At 29.4% G+C, this 17,171-nt stretch overlaps 1 protein-coding gene across 3 annotated transcripts in view; it reads right to left on the bottom strand.

Moving 5' to 3' along the window:
- Positions 1–15,097, bottom strand: part of LOC111684475 (zinc finger CCCH domain-containing protein 18) — a 37,913-nt gene extending 22,816 nt beyond the window's left edge. The window contains exons 1-2 of one of the 3 annotated variants that reach the window (XM_046947603.1): positions 14,857–15,097; positions 14,594–14,784 (exon numbers count right to left, since the gene is read on the bottom strand). The gene's annotated coding sequence lies outside the window, so the exon portion shown is untranslated. The other 2 variants (XM_023446649.2, XM_023446651.2) reach the window with 2 other exon arrangements.
- Between the last annotated feature and the right edge of the window lie 2,074 nt (positions 15,098–17,171).

Raw genomic sequence — 17,171 nt, 5'->3', positions numbered from 1 at the left:
GCCGTAAGGACAGAGGGAATCGCAGGAGTTTCAGGTAAGCTGTCTACAGATCTTATTCGTTTCGCTGGTCTAGAGGAAACAGTGATAGGTTGTTCGAAAGTTTTTTTAGGTCTCGTAACACCAAGTGGAGGAAAGTCGTTAGTATTAAAAGTATAATTGAATTTTTGTAAACTAGTTGATGGTTCTTGAGAAAATAAGTTAGCCTGCGGCCTCGTTTTATTTGCTTTTTCAATTTTCGCTTTCTTAAGTTTTTTAAAGACTGAGCATTCCTTGGACGAAGAAACATGACCTCCGCCACAATTCACGCATTTTGGACGTTGTTTACAGTCATTCAGATCATGGATATGAGCACAAATGTTACACAGCTTCTGTGGGCGGGTACATATCTTATCGTGGTGACCGAAGTGCCAGCACTTACTACATTGGGTCACTCTTTCGCGGAAAGGTGAGACAGGAAAGTTAATTCTTCCAATGCTTACATGTGAAGGCAAAGTGTCACCAGTAAAACAAAACAGCACAGATTCTAAATTGTATTTCAAATTTTTATTTTTAGCGTCAATTCTAGTGAATCTACGCACCTCAGATATTTTACAAGTATCTGGCACAGGGCCAGATACTTGTAAAGTGACTTCATTATAAATTTCCTCCTCATTATATTCGTCAGGTATGGGGACAACACCCTTTACCTCACAGAATTCTGAGGGTATGAACACACAGAACTGTTCATTAAGACTTTCGTCTTTAGATAGCTCATTTATTGTGTTCATATTAAGGCTTGTAATTTTAAGTTTGCGCCTTGATATAAAGAAAATTTCAATATCATTATATTTCTCATACAGTAACTTACCCACTGTGACCGGGTTCAACACAACCATATCCCTGTGGGGAGTCAAGAACATGTCATAAGATGATCTGGAGTTGTCTGCTACATAGAAACGCGGTCTAGGTAGCGTCCGCTCCACCACGCCATTAGGCGTTGTCTTTTTTAAAATTTTGCCTTCAGGCCAGACCATGGCTCAGGAACTTGTATAAAAACAAAATTAGTTTTTCTTATTAAAACTCACACAGAGACAAACGAAAATAGAATATTTTATTTTTATTAATATGTAAAAGAAAAAGCACGTTAAGATAAAACGATTATTTTTTTTAATTTTTTTTAGTTTTGAGGTTAGAAATTAAACCTTTTTTTCACTTTTTCTTGCACACAAACACGTCTTTTCTTTTTGCTTTCCAAATCAAGAATCCCGAAATAAAAAGTGATAAAAGAAACAAACGTCAAACAAAATAAGCTATCATTTTCTGATGCATTGAAGAAGAATATGGTGTTACCAAAAGTAAAAAATCAGGTTCCGTTAATAATTAAACCAAAAGAAAAACAAAAAGTTAAAAAAAACGAAAGATGATCTAAATAAAAAGGTAGATCCTGTTGATTTTAAAATTATAAATATTGAAAATAGAAAAAATGGTACACTAGTAATACAAAGTGAAAATATTAATGAACGCGAAAAAATAAAAACGGCGATTGAAACAAAAATGAGTGAAAATTATGAAATAAAAGTACCGAATGATGCTGAATTGTCAATTGTTATAACAGACATGAATATAATCCTAGAAAACAGTAAAATGGATGTAATAAAAATATATGAAACCAAAAGAAATAATAGAAAAAATTGAAAAGGAAACATATCCGAAAATATTATCAGCCCAAAAACTTAATGAAGGATGGGAAAAATGTATAATATTTGATGGAACTAATATAATCCAATGTTTTAAATGTAAAGGCTTCAATCATAAATCCATAAATTGTACAAATGAGGAAGTTTGTTTTAGATGCAATGGAAACCATAAAACAAAAGATTGTAACGAGGAATATATTATCAAATGTATAAACTGTATTAGAAGTAATAAACGGCTAAATCTGGGACTTGATGAGAACCATGCAACAATAAGTAGAGAATGTCCAGTATATCAAAATAAACTAAACTTAAAAAAGAGAAGATTGGGACTAATAGATTAACAACCAAAGATAATAAAAGGAATGTATACAAATATTCAAGGCCTAACCAATAATTTCGACCAGCTGGAGGTAATAGCAAATACGGAGAACTTTGATTTTCTAATACTAACGGAAACGCATCTAACGGACAAAATACATGAAAGTGAAATACAAATAGAAGGATATCAACAATATGCTACGCTATCAAACTCTACGAGAACAGGAGGATTAATCATATATTTTAATAAAGATTGACAAGTTAAACTACTACAAGAAAAGGTTTGCGATTCAAAATACTGGATAAGTGCGTATAATATTAAATATCAAAATAGATCAATGATAATAGCCGCTATATATAGATCACCGAGTAGTCAAGAAGTAGAATTCTACGAAGCATTTGAAGAAACAATAGAAGAACTAAACGAAAAAAATACAGATATAATTGTCGCTGGAGATTTTAATATTGATTGGACTAAAGAAAGTACATATAAGAACACATTGGAACATATAATCAACGATAATGGTAAATGATCATTTTGATGAAACTATAGAAAAGGCAATTAAAAAGCTATCAATAAATAAGAAAGTGAATGAGCAAAAAATAAATAATAAATGGTTTGGTAAACAATTAGAACATTTAAAAAATAATAAAATATAACATAAGGAGTGAGATCGAAAAATTCTTAACATACATATATGTTTATAAAAAAGAAACCACTAAACTTACAGCTTTATTTTTTTTTTATTTGATTCAAATTATTATTACTATTTACAAAAAAAAATATTTTTATAGTTTTAATCACTAGTGATGAAATTTTGAACCCTTTTCGGAAACCCTTCCATTAACGTTTTTATAGTGCTTTCTGTCACTTTGCTCGAACATGTAGTCCATCTCCGTTTAAAATCTATCACACTTTTGGACACCTTTTTTGTACTCTTCAATTCTCTTTTAACAAGAGCCCAATATCTCTCCACTGGCCTTAGCTCCGGGCAGTTTGGAGGATTTGCCTCTCTTGGTACAAATACCACATTATTGTTCTTGTACCACTCAAGGGCTTGTTTACCATAGTGACAGGATGCCAAGTCAGGCCAAAAATAAGTGGACACTTTATGAAGTCTTATGAATGGAAGCAGCCTTTTTTGTAAACATTCCTTGATGTAAATTTCGGTATAATAATAATAATAATAAAATAAAATGAATGGAAGCAGCCTTTTTTGTAAACATTCCTTGATGTAAATTTCGGTATTTATAGAGCCCGTTGTAACAAATGATTGGCTTATTTGCCGCAACTGCATATTGCTTGCCATACCAAGAACTTTCTGGGAAATTTTGTCTGCTTTTGGGTCCTAAACTTTTCTTCAACATTCCCTCGAGCATCAGCAACATAAAACTTTTGACCTGGAAGTTGCGAAAAATCTGCCAGAACATACGTTTCGTCATCCATTATGCAGCAAGAATATTTTTTTATAAAACTTGACTTCAATTTCCGTGCTCTGTTTTTGGCCTCTAAATTTTTAGCAGCGTTCCTGTCAGGAACTTTTTGAGCCTTGTATGTTTTTAAACCTGCATTAGCTTTAACTTTTCGTACCAAATACTCCGAGCACTGAGCTAACCGAGCTGCTTTCCTACCGGATGTGTTGGGAGCTCTTTGGAAACAGTTTGACGGCAGACCTTTGTATGCTTGGCCAACTTTTTGTAAGACCAAGTTGGGTTTAATTGAAAATATTTAATAATTTCAGTACGCACTTTTTTCTGGTCACTCATTTTAATCAGATTAACAAAAAAATTAATATAATTGACATTACACATAATAACTGACATGTTTTTCAAAGGTAACTTGATCAAAAAAAAAAAATCAAAAAATACTTTGGTTGAAAAATGTAATGAAAAACGTGTGTTAAGAATTTTTCGATCTCACTCCTTAGCTAAAGCAGAAAATTCTATAACAGCATGGAAAAACTATAAAAATTCAAGAAATATATATAAAATAAAATTTGAAAATGAGAAAAATAGGTATATTAACAATCAAATTAATAAAGCTAGAGACCAGAAACAAATGTGAAAAAACATTAAAAACTTAGTTCTAAAGAAAAACCAATCTGTGATAAAAACTGTGATATTTAATAATATAGAATATAAGAATAACTGTGATATAGCTTACCAATTTAATAATTATTTTGTAAACAGTATAAATGAAATCAGAGATAATATAGAATATGTGCAATATGAAAATCAAATAGATGTAATAAATGCAAGATTTAAATTCCGTGCAATATCTATTATAGAACTTAAAAACATATGTAAAACCTTAAAAAATAAACCTGATTATAATAAAGTAAATAGTCGTATGATACTGGACAATTGGAATATAATCGGAAATATGCTAAATATAGTAAATACATCAATGGCAACTGGAGTTTTCCCTGAAAATTGGAAAACCTCAATGGTAACACCAATAGAAAAGATAGCAAAAACTAGTAAATGTGAAGAATTTCGTCCCGTTAATACTTTAAAATTATGTGAAAAAGTTCTTGAGAAAATTGTTAAAATGCAACTTGAAGACTATTTAAATCAAATGACATATTTTCAAAATATCAGTCTGGATTTCGAAAAAAGTATTCATGTGAAACATCAGTAAACTATGTTATAAATAGATGGAAAAACATTAACAAAAATAAAAAAATTAATGCAATTTTTCTTGATTTTAAAAGGGCCTTTGAAACCATAGATAGAGACATCCTACTACAAAAAATGCACAGATATGGTATACAAAATGAAGAATTAAGTTGGTTTAAGTCATATCTAACGAATAGAAAACAAATAACGAAAGTGAATAATAGTATATCGAAAGAAATTAACAATGTATATGGAGTACCACAAGGATCGATTTTAGGAGCTCTCTTATTTATTATATACATAAATGATGTGCCTAAGATACTTCGTAAATGTGAAATAGTGCTATACGCGGATGATACATTAATTTTTAGTGAGGCTGAATCAGATGAACAGTGTCAAAATGATTTATTGTATGATATGATAAATATTAATAAATGGTTGAAAATGAATAAACTTAAACTCAATGAATGTAAGACAAAAATAATGGAAATAAAAATGAATACTACCTCAACCATTACAATAAATGATAAAATAATTGAAAAAGTGGATAAAATAAAATATTTAGGTTTTATAATAGATAAAAACATGAACTTAAAAGAACATTTAGAATATATATGCCACAAAATTGGAAAAAAGAGTGGTTTCTTTAGAAGAATACGCAACAAAATATCTACAATAACAGCGATAAATATATATATAATACAATGATAAAACCACATTTCGAATTTGGTTCAACTATCTTCTATACATGCTGCACAGATACACAATTGGAAAGGCTGCAAAAACTTCAAAATAAAGCAATGAGATCGATAATTAAATGCAATAGATTCACATCAACACAATTAATGCTTGATACACTGAAATGGTTAAATATAAGACAGAGACTTCAACTAAATACGTTAACGTTTATACACAAGATGAAAACAGGAAACGCCCCAGAATATTTGACAGAGCAACTTAAGTACGTCAATGAAATACAACCTTACAGTCTACGTAATGGACTTCCGAATAAAGAAAGCAACAAACAATGCAATGAAGAGAAGCCTATTCTACAAAGGACTACAATTGTTTAATATGTTACCAATTAATGTAAAAAATTAAAGAAATCTTAATGTTTTTAAAAGAAATATTGTATCCTTTGTAAAAAATAATGTATATCAGAGTATTTAATACTAATTGTAACATCATTATTATAGATATAAGTTAAAGTTTAAAATACTACTAAATAAACGAATAATAAATAAATAAAAAAAATTCCGCCATTTCGCATGAAATGGATTTTTATAAGCTTCACCTTCGTGATAAAGGTATATATAAGTTTGTCATTCCGTTTGTAATTTTTATAATATAATTTTCCGGCCCTATAAAGTATATATATTCTGGATCCTTATAGATAGCGGAGTCGATTAAGCCATGCCCGTCTGTCTGTTAAAATCAGTTTTTATAGGACCCCAGATATCGGCGAGATCGGAATCTTCAATAATTCTGTTAGACATGCTTTCGAGAAGATCGCTATTTAAAATCAGCAAAATCGGTCGGTAAATAACGGAGATATGAGCAAAAATCAGAGACAACCTCTGAAAATTTCATCAAAAAATGTCATATTTTTTCATGCTTTGTTAAATAAGCAACAACAATACTGTATATTAGAAAAAGATGTACACGAGAGTGTCGATGTATTTGGTTTTATTCAGCTGTGTATTTTGTTTTGTGTGTTTGGATGCTGTTGGCTTCATTGAGTTGTGTATTTTGATTTTGTTTTTGTGAATTCTGTTCGTATATTTGGATGTAGGTTGGTTTAATTGCGTTGTTTATTTTGTTTTTGTTTTTCTGTGTTTTTCGTTGTGTATGTTTAGATGTCCGTTGGTTTAGATGCCTTGTGTATTTTGTTTTTTATTTCGTTTAGAGTTGTTGTTGTTCATTTTGTTTGCTTTTGGTGTAATTTTAATGTAGTCCGGAAAAAATTTATAAAACTAATATGTTTAAAATACACTATGGTGAAGAGTATATAAGATTCGGCACATCCGAATATAGCACTCTTACTTGTAAGCAATCAGTTTTTAGAGGACGCCAGATATTGGCGAGATCGGAATCTTCAATAATTCTGTTAGACATGCTTTCGAGAAGATCGCTATTTAAATCAACAAAATCGGTCGGTAAATAACGGAAATATGAGCAAAAATCAGAGACAATCTCTGAAAATTTCATCAAAAAATGTCATATTTTTTCATGCTTTGTTAAAAAAAATATAAAACTAATATGTTTAAAATACACTATGGTGAAGGTTCACTTTAATGAACCGTTATATTTTAGAGCTCTATCCTTTTAATGTTTTCCTTCTGTACGGAGACTTTTTTGAGTTTAATTATAGAGGTGTTGTATTTATTTTTGCAATTACAAAATATATTAGGACATTATTATCTATGATAAAAAAACAAATTTTTTGTAAACCAGACAAATATTTTAGAAAATATTACAAATTATGTTTTTAAATAGATTCTGCATGGAGACTTATTTGATTCAGTGTATATCAAAATTTTTTTATATTTTTTAATTATATGGTATTAACGCCTAAAAAACTTAAAGATTGAAAAGTACAATTTTTTCTATATCCATTTCGGGGACACATAAAATCAGAAGTTTTACAATCAATAATAACAGTTTTATTTACAATAATCGACGTAATTCTATGTTTCATCTGCAGCATACACATAATTACAGTCAAAAGACGCACTGTTTTTAATGAACAGAATTCCAGTGTGGTCCTACGACAGACTAACTCCCACAAGTATATATTTACTAGACAGAATCAGTCCGTTTTGTTAGGGACTGCAATGGTAAATATAATTCATATTAGACAGGTCCGTGCTTTAATAGATTCGAGTTCAGAATGTTATTTCATTTCTGAACGTTTACGAGAAGATTATATATACTATAGTTTTTGGAGTTACAAAAATTGGTCCTTTAGACATTAGTTCAGATTTAGATTCTTCAATAAAATTATCAACTAACGCAGTTGTTTTGCAAGAAATAACAGGAAATTTGCCTTCGACTTCTGTAAATGTTTGAGGCTGATGCAGCTTAGTGGTTAGCGCGTTTGACTACTAAGCATTATTTGGCAATATCGGCCTGGATTCGATTCCCAGCCGCCGTACTGAGCATCAATTTCTGCTAATTATTAAGATTCTATTAAAACTGTATATATTAGCTATGCTTAGCTTTAATTAATTCGCCTATTTACCACCAGAGGCGCTGCAACTCTGTACATAATCATAACGCGCAATTGCAGAGTTGTAAAATAATAAAAAAAAGATTTCCTTCTTCTTCTTCTTCAGGCAGTAAGGAGACCTTAGAGCTTCTTCTTAATACTCACTTTCTCGGTTGTATCACAGTATGTGCTTTAACTAAGTCAGGTTTAACTTCAGTACGTACTGAGACACGAGTACCTATTGAAGATGATATTATCCTTGCGGATCTTCAACACAATATACATAGATCTTGTAGTTCCTTGGGTGAGAAACTTATACAGAGCCTGTCTTGCTTGGTCATACATTCCAATTCAATGGACCAAGTGTAATGGGATTACAGGGCAAATCTTTTCATACACTCGTTGGTCATATTAAAAGTCCATGGATTATGGAAATTACACAAGGGGGAGTACTATCACCATTCTTGTGGAACATGGCCATAAATGACATTCTGGTAAAACTAGATTCTCTTGGCTATAAAACAGTCTCCATTGTTTAATGTTCAGCCCTAATTTATGTAAAGGGACACGGGATTTCGTATGGAAATAGCATTGCTGACTCCTTGGAAAGAGCTGGCACCATACTTAGCAGACTGGAAATAGACCAGTTTTGCGGTATTCCACTACTTGTAATAAGCAGATTACTGAATACCGCCTCTGCATTGCTCGCGACAAATGGTCACGTGAGCACACGTGCTCAACAGCTAAAGCGCTGTGGCAACAAATGGTCTTCAAAGACCGCAGCTAAGTAGGCTGATATCGATTATCACTGGCCACTGTAAATTTGGTTGTCATGCTAGACGCATTGGTCTCCCGTTCAACGATTACTGCAAAAGTTGTCAAAACGGGGATGAAGAAGAAACTATTACTCATCTTCTATGTGTGTGTCCTGTCAGGACTGGTTAATGATGTCGCGCATTTTTTCGAATATCATCCTATTAAAGTAACAAATGGGCGGTTTTACCATCCTCTCCCTGTCATCTATATCAAGGTTCGAACCCAGTCTAGCTAGTTCGTCCGCAACCTCATTGCTCTGCACATTAGTGTCCTGGCACCCAACACAATCTAATGACAAATAGTCACAAATATCCCTAAGGGCATTTCTACAATCCACAACTAGGCGCGAATGTACTGTCTGACAAGCCAATGCTCTAAGAGCAGCTTGGCCATCAACATAAGTTGTCACAACCGAACCCGGATCGATATGATTCCTTATCAGTTCCGTCGCTTTCCAGATCGCTAGGATCTCTGCATGGAAAGCTGGGAGCTAACGGAATGGGGTATTGGTCCTAATATTTTAAGATATATCAAAAACATCCTAACTAACAGACATATTATCTATTCTAAAACTTATCCTTTTTTTTAATATCTTACGATAAATTAAGCAAATACTTTCTCTCTCTTAATAAATATAAATTTTGCGCATATGCCGATGATTTCTATATATGTAATATAAAATATTTCATGTAAAAAATATCAAACGATAAACATTAAAGCATCGATTTATTTTATTAACGAGTGGTCAAATTATTCGGGAGCCGAGTTATCATTCGCAAATTCTAAACACCTACATATTTGTAAAATAAGAACTTATCATACCACAGACTCTTCTGGATATTTCAATATAGAAAACATAGGTTCCCTGAAAATATTTTTTTTTAATTTAATGGCTGTGTATACAACTAAGCCAATTCTGTATCTCCTACCAAACCTCCATGGCTTTTTAAGGTTAATTCTCTTAACTCGTCTTTAACCGAACACTCAAAAGCTAATACTCCACCAAATATATATCGAAGGCTCCTTAAAGAAACCGCAAGTTCTTACAATATATAATGAGGGTTCTAAAGCAGATTGTTCTGAATACGAAGATTTTCAAAACAATCAAAAATACAAATATATATACAGCATTCAACAAAATAGGTTGATGTCGTTGTTTCAAAAAATGCAAACGCAATTTGAAAAAACAAAAATACAACTTCAATACTCACTATTAATCTACTAATTTTGTATATACTTATAAAGCTGGCTACACACTATAATATTCAGTAAAACGACATGTCAAAATTTTCAAATAAACTTAAAAATATTATAATGTAAATACAAAATGTAATAACACTTACTGAAAATACAGATGGAAAGTTGAAAATCGTATGATTTTTTTATTTATTTAACAATATTCAATAACCTAGCCTATAGGCCATAGTTTTTTTAGTTTCTTGGCAGCATTCAACAAAGTAGGTTGATGTAGCGTTGTTTCAAAAAATGCAAACACAATTTGAAAAAACAAAAATACAAATTCAATACTCACTATTAATCTACTAATTTTGTATGTACTTATAAAGCTGGCTACACACTATAATATTCAGTAAAAAGACATGTCAAAATTTTCAAATAAAATTAAAAATATTATAATGTAAATACAAAATGTAATAACACTTACTGAAAATACGGATGGAAAGTTGAAAATCGTATGATTTTTTGTATTCATTTAACAATATTCAATAACCTAGCCTATAGGCCATAAGCGGTATATAAAATTTTCAAAACGATTGATTTTTTTCGCTTTATTTGAGTTTTATTTTTATTTAAACAAAAAATATATAAAAATAGAAACAAATCTCAAATAAAAACAGAAACAAAATTAAAATTTTCGTTTTTTTTTTTGAATATTTTAAAATTGAAGTAAGACATATTAGAAATCTATTATATAATCTTTTATATTATGTATATGTATGTATGTAATTATTAACATTTCGCTAAGCTGAAGGCCTTAGTTGCCATTGCTTCGTAAATAATAAGTTATTCTAATTTTTTATCTTAAGATCACTTATAAATAAATAAATAAATTAATAAATAACAATTTAATTATAATAGTTTATGTTGACGACTTCATTATTGAATCCAAATGAAAAATGAAATTTTAAATAAAAATTAAATCGGAAATTGAATGTGAATTTAAAATAACAGACAAAATAGCGACGACTGTGTAAAAGTTGACACAACAACTTATCAATCTCTGATTGGAGCTTTGCGATATTTAGCATTAACAATAAAACCAGATATTATTCACTCTGTTTCAAAATTGGCGCAAAGAAATCCAGATCCACATGTAGAGCATTGGGTAGCTGCTAAGGATATATTTCGGTATTTTAAAGGAACACAAATTATTCTTCTGGAAGCAAAAATCTTGAAGGCTATGCAGATGCTGATGGGGAGGAAATATTATTCCGTCGGTAGGAAATATTATTCCTGATATGTTTTTTAAAAGCGTAATTTCTTGGGAATCAAAAAAGCAATCCACATCAGCACTCAGCAGTACAGAAGCCGAATAGGTACATGACGATATCTAATGCATCAAAAGAACCTATGTATTTAAGAAGATTGTTGGTTTTGGAAAGATTAAAGCGTGGTGTTAAATGTTAACAATCAAGGTGTTATGTAGTTGGCTATAAATTCTCTGTATCACAATAGAAGTAAACACACCGATATTAAATATTATCATATAAGAGGTGTTGTTCAATCCAAAGAAGTGGATATTGTCCAACATATTATTGCTGATATATTCACAAAAATTAACCAAAGGCTAAACATTTGAATTTTGTTAATGTGTTAAATTTGAAATAATTAAATTTGTAAAGAAATGTCCATGTTGAGTAGGAGTGTTGATAATGTTTAGTTTGCATTAAAAAAAGGCATTTTATATAATAATTTTTTCCTATCAAATATTTTTCATTCGTTTAAAAATATTGTTACACATGTTTCTTATTGAATATAAACTTTTATTAAATAATACTTAAAATCGTGAATAGTAAAGATATTCCAACAAAAAGCTCTTTTATTCGTGGTAAAGCTTAAGTTGGCCAACTATATCATCTATGTAACCTAATTTCGAAATCATTGATGTAATGAAACTTATTCAAAAATTTAAAAAATTTTATCAATTTTTACAGCACGAAACTAACAAAGAGAAGTGGTGGACGGGTATATTTTTTTAATGTTTTTCACTGAAGATTAAATTAGTATCAGTTAAAAATCTGAAAAACTTATTAATTTTCGGATTACAAGTGTATAAAAACATGTTTCTTTAAGTGCCAATTTTAATCACTTTATTACGCTATATTGATTGAATACTAAAATCGAAATCGAGGGATTTCTAAAACTCTTTAATATAAATAGCATTCATTAAAATATTTATTTGTATAGTTGTTTACTTAGCAGATGTGGATGGTAAATGAACGTTCTAATGAGAAGGTTTTACCCTGTTACCTATCAATTATTTTTTTATTTAAAAAATGATATATATTTCGAATTTCATTTATATCTTTGGTTTTTTGGAAATATTTAGAAAACAAATTTTACTTTTTTACCCATTTCATTCCATAAACGTTCGAGTTTCTAAAATCCCTTCTTAATGGATCTATTCAATACCAAAGAAATCTATAAACAAAATTTAATTTTTTTTGGGCTGGGCTATGATGAATAAGTCAGTCAATCAGCCTTTAATATATATAAATATATAGATTATATAGATTGTATCAAACTTTAGGTGGAAAACCTCTGACGTTAGTACCTTGTTTTTTATATACCTACATATTTAATTATTTTTACAAACTTTGCAAATAATTAATAAATTAATAAAATAAAAAATTATTATAAAAATATAAAATTTTATAGAAAAAATACAGTAATTTTACTTTTAAATTGCAAGTTTTTGTTAATCCTTAAATTAGAGTAAATTATTTGCTTTATTCGTTATTTGAAATTTGAAAATTTTATTCGAGCAATTTATCGTCAAGATTTTATTGATTATAACCAATCTACGATTAATCTTTCGAATACCCTAATATAATAAAATTTAAATTTTAACACACAATTAAAAACCAATAAAACTTATGGACCAGAAATACTCAAACAAATTTTACATTTCTTCCGTAATAATTATACCCTACTCCACTTTAGTGGGGAGGGTATATTGGGTTTGTGCTGATGTTTGTAACGCACAATAATATTGGTCCTATACCCACCTTAAAGTATACCAATCGGCTTAGAATCATTTTCTGAGTCGATTTAGCGATGTATGTCCGTCTGTCTGTCCGTCCATGTAAACCTTGTAATCAAACTACAGGTCGCAATTTTTAAGATAATTCAATGAAATTTGGTACATAATCTTATATTGTCCCAGGGACGAAGCCTATTGAAAATGGTTAAGATCGGTCTATTATTTCACATAGACCCCATACAACTGAACCCCCGAATAGGGCTTGTAAACCTTGTAATCAAACTACAGATCGCAATTTTGGAGATAATTCAATAAAATTTGGCACATGATCTTTTATGGTATCGTAGACGAAGCCTATTGAAAATGGTTAACATCGGTCCATTATTTCACCTAGCCCCCATACAACTGAACCCCTCGAATAGGGATTTTAAAACTTGTAATCAAACTACAGGTCGCAATTTTGAAGATAATTCAATCTTCTATTGTACCAGAGACGAAGCCTGTTGAAAATGGTTTACATCGGTCCATTATTTAACCTAGCCCCCATACAACTGAACCCGCCGAATAGGGCTTTTAAGTTCATAATTGTGTTTAATACACTCGTATCTGGACAAAAACCTGCCAAACCAAGTTGTATACTAGCCTTGATGACTTAGAAACGATAAAGTTTAATTATTGCTTAAATTTTATATTTAACCTTAAATATATTTTTTTACAGACATCGAATATGTGAAAAAAAATATTTACTCTCCCTTGAAATAAGCCGTGGCGTGGCGGGAAGGCTTAAGTACTTCTTAACTTTTAAAATATTTAATTAAAAACTTAGAAGGAAACTAATTATTCCGCGAAATACACTGTGGTGTAGAGTATTATATGGCCGGGCTTGACCGACTATAACATTCTTACTTGTTTTTAAATTAGGTAGTTTTTGAGACTCATTTTTTAAAATTTTTTATTTATTTAATAATTATGTATATTGTGTTCAAAATTTTTATTAAAAAAAAAATATGTTTATTTTCCTCGTATTCAGTACATTATTATACATCAATTGGAAGACATTCCTTCATTACATTCATAAAAATGATGTTACTCGGGACAGTCTAATATAGATACATACCCACATACATATGTTCATTAGATTATCCTAAGGAACAGCCTTTTTGGAATTTCATGTAGGAATATTTCTCAATCGATGAGTATTAATGTTCTGAAGACGAGAAAAATAAAAAATAGTTTTTTCGAATCATCAGTCCCCTAAAATCGATTGAAAATCCTGGCCTCAGTAAAATCTGTGAAAAATAAATTATCTTCGATTATTTTGAAATGGGTCTTAAAAATTCAGTAATTTTTAACTGTTTAAGGGAAAAACAATTTTAAATTTTTTGTAAAGTAATTTTGGTCCACAAAATAATTTTTACTATATTTTCTCTTTTTATCGAAATAGAGATGAAAATTGTCATAATTTTTAGATTTTTATAGAAAAACGTAAAAAAAATTGTTTAGCTTTTCGTTTGGTCCTTTAAAAAATTTGTATTTTATTTTTCTCGTATTTAGTACATAAATACGCATCGCTTGAGAGGAATTCCTCCAAGTGCTCCACGGGACATCCTAACGTACATACAAACATACATCTTCATACAATTTTTAATCAATTATTGTTTTAATATATTGTAGGATTACTATTTTTTTGCTCAGTTATTATGTTGATTATTTAAATGTTTTATTAAATCTTACCTTTATATATTACACTTGCAGTTCATAAACTTCAAAAACAAAAAACATACTACTTTTAACACGATTTTTAGAATAACTTTAATTTTTTCCGCACTTTTTGTTTTTTATACACCACTGTACTGTCTTTAAAATCATTATTCTTCGTAGTAAAATCACATTTTAACATTTTAACTAGTAACACTTTTTTCCTTCTTGTTGTGGGAAAGGAGTAGAAAATATTTTTATATACGAAACAAATATTAAATGTTTTTGGACAGTCTTACCTTTTGAAAGATTTTTAGTTCGGCATATACCGGCCAAAAACGATTTTAAAATCTTCTTAATATGAATGCAGTATTTCCATTAATTGGTAGCTTGTAATTTTAATATTCAAATCCACGTAGTAGCAACAAAAAGTTGAAATATGCTTCAATTTTTCGGGAAATTTTAATTGGTAAAAAACATCCGACAACTGAAATATGGCTGCTAAATGAAGTTGCCGTATTTCTCCTGTGTGAAAAAACACAAATCTAAACAATATTAGCAAAATTTGTTCAGCGTGAAAAATAACCAATCCCAGGCGAATTCACATAAGGTGATGGCCAAGGCGAATTCAGATAAGGTGGTGGCAGTTCTGAAACAACATTTCCCATGTATTTTTTTTAGCTTTTGGTTCGTAAATGTCAAAAACCATAAGTACGGCGAATTCATTTGATGAAAAATTTTTGTAAAATGTTTATATTATATTAAAAAATAACGATAAATATATTAAAACTTGTGAGGAAAATATATTCTGAATTGAATAATGTTTGTTTCAAACGAAAATTTCTATTCCGGCAGATTAATTTGCAAAATTTAAGTAAGTGCCTAAAGTTAAATAAAACTTAATTTTTTGTGAAAAATAAACATAAAAAAGTAGATATCATGAAAATATATTACGAATGAATGAATATTTGTTGCGAATGGATAATTCTACTCCAGCGGAGTAATTTTCAATATTTGGCCATAATGTAACAGCCGCCAGACGGGTAAATACCTCATATGGGTTTTGTTATAAAAAACGTTCCGGAACAGACTTTTTTTTAGTTAATCTCTTTATGTACATAGTGTATATATAAAACAATATTGTTTAATTTGTTAACATTTAATAGATTTCAAAATTAAGCCATAACGTAGAAGTCAGTTGTCGCCAGCTGGGTAAATACTTCATATGCGTTTCTTAATATTAAGTGTTCAGGAAGAGATTTTTTTAGTTAATCACGTTATCTACACAATTAATATAAAATATAAAATAATATTGTGAAATATGTTAACATTAAATAGAAAAAAATATTTTTATTATATAATATATTTGTATACCTACCAATTATACCACTATTTAAATAAAATGATATTTGTTTACGAGATGCTTGGTATATTCACATAAATAATTTAAAATAATAACGAAGTTTTTCTCCGTTTATAGGACATTTTTAAATATAAAAATTTAAACAATAACAAACTTTGACAGCTACGTAAACCAGGCAACAACAACATTTTACATGTATTTTCTCTGCAAGAAATGTATGACCGAAACTAACACATACAAAATTATTTTACTAAACATTTTCAAAATTTTTCTTTAAAAATTGCTAAAATCAATAACGACGGTCAAATGACCGGTAAAATGACTATTGATGTACTCAATGTGCGATAAAGGGTTTCATTTGCATATGAAAGAGTGAAACAACTACATTTAACTGTTACTGTGTTTTCCGTCGTATACATTAATTATTTCCGTTAAAGTCAAACAACAAACAAGAAGAGAAAAATTAAAAAATTTAAGACTAAATAAACATTTTTAAAGAAAAATTTTGAAAGTGTGTTAGTAAAATCATTTTATATGTGTTAGTTTCGTTCATACATTTCTTGTAGGGCAAGTAAATCAAAGCGAATTTTTGTTAAACAAAAAAGGTTTATGCATATGAATTTGTTTGTAATTTAATTTGATGTTTAAACTTTTAAAGATTAAAAATTTTAAAAATACCCTAATCACACAATTTCACTTAAATCACAAATTTTACATGTACAAAATGAAACCAGTTTTGCATTTACAAAATGAAAACAAAGTTTAACATTTACAAAATGTAAACAAAGTTTGACATTTATTCTACACCACGGTGAAAAATTAACATAGTAGCAAAAAAACGATTATCTGTTCTGATAATACTATCTATTACCCCATTTACACATACAGGAAATCTATTTTATTTCATTTAAAATCTTTTTTAAACTCTAGACCGTTTACACTTCCTATTTTTGTCATTTAGGAAGATTTCATTTTTTCTAAAATTTCTTGAAATAAGAAGGAAAAATTGAAAATTTATTAATTAATAAGAAGGAATAATTGAATATTTATTAATATTTTATTTATAATAAAAAATTGATATTGATATAACATTACCTTTTATTTTAAATAAAGTTTTCATTCATGTTTTTCAATTTATTAAAATTTTGTCGACATTTTAATTATTGTTTCCTCTTTTTGTTTTTTTTTTCTTGTACCGCGTCGTATTTTTTAGTATTATTCAGAAAAAAAAAACAGAGTTGCATCACTAAA

The sequence above is a fragment of the Lucilia cuprina genome, chromosome 3, assembly GCF_022045245.1.
Source record: "Lucilia cuprina isolate Lc7/37 chromosome 3, ASM2204524v1, whole genome shotgun sequence".
Classification (NCBI taxonomy): domain Eukaryota; kingdom Metazoa; phylum Arthropoda; class Insecta; order Diptera; family Calliphoridae; genus Lucilia; species Lucilia cuprina.
The sequence above is the reverse complement of the archived record's forward strand: the minus strand, read 5'-3'. Positions and strand labels throughout refer to the sequence as shown.